Source organism: Penaeus japonicus, unplaced genomic scaffold (genome assembly GCF_977035675.1).
Source record: "Penaeus japonicus unplaced genomic scaffold, GWHDUDI00000001_assembly GWHDUDI00000011, whole genome shotgun sequence".
Classification (NCBI taxonomy): Eukaryota; Metazoa; Arthropoda; class Malacostraca; order Decapoda; family Penaeidae; genus Penaeus; species Penaeus japonicus.
In genome coordinates, this window is record NW_028234413.1 from 2,163,506 (window position 1) to 2,168,343 (window position 4,838).

Below are 4,838 nucleotides of genomic sequence, written 5' to 3' on the forward strand. Positions count from 1 at the left end.
TTTTGCATTCTATCCTCGGATGAAGTTTTAATGCAGATGTCATCAGACTCATCAAACCGATCAGCTTGGTGTGGGGGAGTGGGATGTGGATGTGTTCGGTCCGGAGACTTATTTGAGCAATGGGAAGGGTGGCCTGTATCTGACGGTTTGGGATGTGGGTGTGGTTGGTCCGGAGACTTTTGAGGATTTGTGTGTTTATTTAAAGGGCAAAGAGGATGAAGTGGGTGGTTTGTCTCTTATGGGTATATATATTTTTTTTATGTGGATAGTAGGGGATAATGTTAATGTTAAAGGTTTAGAAAAAAAAATCAAGGAGTTAAATACATTACAAGTATTTGATTGTATGAAGATGAGTGTGAGGAGGTGTTCTTATGAGGGAAGAGTATAAAGTTAGGGTTTAAAGCTTAGAAAAAAGAAGGTAAGGAAGATATATGGATATATAATATGACAAGTTTACTAGTGTTAGATTTTTTTTTTTTTTTTTTATTGGTTCATGTTATGGATGCTATGGATGAAAAATCTCAGCAGGAGGGAGGGGGGGGGGGGGTATATTGTAAGAGAATGGAGGTGTTTCATTTGTAAGTAAGGATTTTTTTTTTAATGAAATATGGTAAAAAGTTTCATTATTGTGCTCTGTCTTCTTAGATGTGTATAGGTTGACGGTATGTATCAGAGTGGATAGTATGTTATTACGACCCTCTGTGTTATATAAATATTTATGTAGAGAGGGATAGTTACTTGGCAACACGCCGAGGAATCTTATTTCTTCTGCGAATAAGGGTTAAAATGCACGCGAGTTGCAGAGAAGTGTATAGTTGTATCTGGTCAATATAAAAAATAAGAAAAGAAACCACATGACACGAATGACGATGTTAATGACTATGCACGTATGTCTTCTAGGTGTATTAAGTAAAACTTTCATAATAAATACCTATGAAAATATAATCTCACTTCGAACAAATATAATACTAAGCAAACATTTTCATTTCAGACTCGTTCTTTGACTGTGACAATTTTCCACTGGCGATAGATCCCGTGAGCGATGTGATAAAAGGAGAAGTTGAAAAGAAGAAGAAAACCCGGATCTTCTAATGACGGCAACATTGATGTTAATGAGTATGCGAGTAAGTATTCTGTCCGTATCAATAGATAAAAAAGAAAAAAATTAGTCTCTCTCTCTCTCTTTGTCTCTGTCTCTCTCTCTCTCTCTCTTTCTCTCTCTCTCTCTCTCTCTCTCTCTCTCTCTCTCTCTCTCTCTCTCTCTCTCTCTCTCTTAATATTTATAGTACTAAGCAATAATCTTATTTCAGGTGCATTCTTGGACACCGACAATTTTCTACTATCAATGATCGATATCAGTGCAGATGATGATAAAGAAAATGTGGGTGGAACAGTGCGCCGTAACAACAACAACAACAATAACAGCAACAACAACGAAAACAATAACAATAACAATAATAACAACAACAACAATAATAACAACAACAACAAAGCTAAAAAAAAACCCCAAAAAAACAGGTACAGTCTCATCTTCGTCTCCATTTGACAGCAAATCCGGAACAAGTACTAGAACTAAGGAAAATGCCGATGATAGGGCTGGAACAAGCTTGATGAACAGGGCTAGTGAAATTAGGAGTGGTTCTACTCTTCCCTCGACCTCCTCTCATCCTCCTCGCTAATCGTCGAGGGGACAAGATAGAGACAGAGCCTCGCCTCCTCGTGCAGGTGATAGCGCGGCTCAAGGTCATTCACGCTCTCCTCCTTCTTCTCCTCCTCTTCTTCTTCTTTTCCTCCTCCTCTTCCTCTTCCTCCTCCTACTCCTCTTCTTCTTCCTCCTCCTCTTCTTCTTCTTCTACCTCTTTCTTTTTCTTCTTCTCCTCCTCCTACTCCATCTCCTCCTCCTCCTTTTCCATCTCCTCCTTCTCCTCCTCCTCCTCCTCCTTCTTACGGTGACTCATCCCCCTCTCCTCGCACTGAGCTCCATGAATGTGCATTTCAAAACGCGTTTCACTGTATGTGTATACATAGTCCACAAAATGAAATGGCTGTTAACATTGAACATGTATTTACTCTACATAAGGAAACCATAGGCTCCATTATTATAGTCAATGAACTTGCACGTAGGGGACGAGTATCTCTATCTCTCAGGGCTAATATCTCTATCGCGGTTCAGACCTCTCGTCCCTCTCTCCGCTCTGATCAGAATGAGGCCGAACTTTGAGGTTTGTGCGATATTACGATAGGTACTCGTAATATACACTCCAATGATGACCTAGATCAGATTCTTCATAACTGGTTAGATGATCTGATCCGCAGACTAATTGACGATCAAAACCTTTGCGACGGGTTTAGATACTCATATGATTACTTTAGTCATGTAGATGTTGAAATCTATGTTAATGGGTTATCTGAAGTACTGGGAAGCATTAAAGAAATTCCTTGTTAAATTAGAGGGTCGGTCTACCTGTATAATTCTACTGATACTCCTGAAACTATCAACATGTTTATCCTCAAATGTATCGCCGCAGATATCATTATTGAGCAAAAAAAGGAATCGCGGTAGATCGTGCGCTCCCAGCTACCTGGATCGAAGATTGGGGTCGTTAAGAGTCCTATCCAAGTTTGTGAAATTTCCAGCTCATCAGCCCTATATCACCTAGGAATGTCTTAAACTCACTCGAACGATTAAACAATGTGAATATAAACGTATTTCCATTATTTGAGCTTGAGAAAGCGAAAGCGATTGAAGAAAAAGAAGAAAAGAAAAAGAGGAATAATAAGAAGAAATGATTGTTTTTTCGCTCGTAAGAAAGTCGCGAGGTTACAGAAAAAAATATCTCTTTCCTCTTATTAGGTGAGAATCATTTAGTTCTTATACCAGACCTTACGAAATTTGTAAAGGCGTTTATGAGAATTCGAACAAACGAACTGCCATGTATGAACTGTATACACGACATTCATGTGGAAGATCATCTTTGTAGCGAAGCGAGTGTAAAGGTGAGTTATCCCCAAGCTGATGAAAAACTGTCATTCACGAACTATGTAAAGAGCTTCCCGCCCTCTCACTTGTGCCACTTTGACTTTGAATCTGCTCTCAGCACTTCTGATATGTCTGTTCCTGCCATAGCTAATCACAAGGCGATCGCGTATGCCTACATGATCGTAGCTCGAGATGGAAGTCTTACTGACAAAAAGTGTTACTGCGGCCCCGATGCAGCAACTCACTTCCTCACCACCCTTTCGCGAGCATGGTTTAGAATTTACTCGAGCGTCTCCTCGCATCCCCTGCATATGACTGCTCGCTCGGAATAATAACATAACTCGAAACAATTGTGTGAACTTTGTCACAAACGTCTTATCGTTTGACAAAGTCCGTCATCATCGACATGATATCGAGACGGACAACTATGAGAGTAGTCAGTGCGCTAAGTGTAACCTCCTTTTAAGAAACAGAAAAAAAGGTACTCGCCGTCATAGCGCATAATACGAGCTATGACTTGGGTATTCTCCTGAAGGAAGGGATTACCTCGGAAAGGATTGATATTCTTCCGAAACAAGACAGGTTTTAATTTCTATAAAGTTAGGATAGGCAACTTATCCTTTTTTGACTCCTATTCCTTTTTATCAAGCAGTCTCTCTGCTTGATAAAAATTGTGTCCAAAAAATTTGCATATTTTTCATTTATATACAAAAGGTACGATGGGCCATGCCTATGAAAATTTGTTTGATAAGGCTAGTTAAGAGCTTTCCAATGAGCCATAAAACACCTCCATATCTTAAACCTCACTGTAGATATTCTAGAAAATCTAAATAAAGCATAGCCTATGACACACAACTCTACGAGAGCTTTCGAATGAACCCAAGAACGAGCCTCTACGTTTTTCAGGGACTGAGAAATAGTGAACACAAAATTATCTATGTATGTATGTATGTTTTATCATCTCACTCCTGTAATAAGGTTCTTACCGTTATATATACATATATGTGTGTGTATATTCTGTATATTCACACACCCACAGACACACACGCACGCGGATATATACACGCGTGTGCGTTTGTGGCACACTGTATACATATACATACACACACATATATATATATACATAAACACATATAGATACATACACATCCATGTTTATATAGACATGAGCTCTATGGAAGCAAGCAGCAGGCACTCGCACCTTTAACTGCTGCATGGAGAATTTTCCATAACTCGTCATCTTCTATAGAGCGCACATACCCACGCCATAAAGTTCGCCCGAACAGGGACTTGAACCCTGGACCCTTAGGTTAAAAGCCTAATGCTCTACCGACTGAGCTATCCGGGCTTCTATTCCTTACAATAGATACAGGTTCTCTAACACACGGCAATGGTCAGCCTCTCGCCTCGTAGGTGGGCGCTGTTATCTCTCCTCTTCCATGCGGCAACGTTAGTTCGACATCCCTGAAGAACTGCTTTCAGATATAAGATGGCATCAGACATGTTGCATTGTAATTTCTGTGTTAAATATGTCTTAACGTAGTCAAATTTTAGATAAGGCTTATACGAGATTTAGGAAAAGGTCGTGTTATGGTTGGTATCACCAGAAATAGGTATTTGTTCACTTGTTTATAGTGATTAATGTTTACCGACAAAATTTCCCGTAGTTCAATGATATGGAAAATATCTGTCATATCGGTAAAGACGTAAATATTTTTAAAAACAAACCTAAATTATCGGAATCCAAAAAATCCTTGTGAAGATAAATTTGAAAATCCATTTATAATTCGATCAGTGCAAAAGAAGAAAGAAATAGAAGAGGTCATTTAAAGATTCAGAAAAAAAACATTCTACTTTA

The 4,838-nt window shown here is 39.0% G+C and overlaps 1 non-coding gene across 1 annotated transcript; it reads right to left on the reverse strand.

Annotated features, from left to right (window-relative positions):
• Positions 1-4,255: 4,255 nt before the first annotated feature.
• TRNAK-UUU (transfer RNA lysine (anticodon UUU)) lies at positions 4,256-4,328 on the reverse strand. The gene has a single exon. It is a non-coding gene; the product is annotated as a tRNA-Lys (tRNA).
• Between the last annotated feature and the right edge of the window lie 510 nt (positions 4,329-4,838).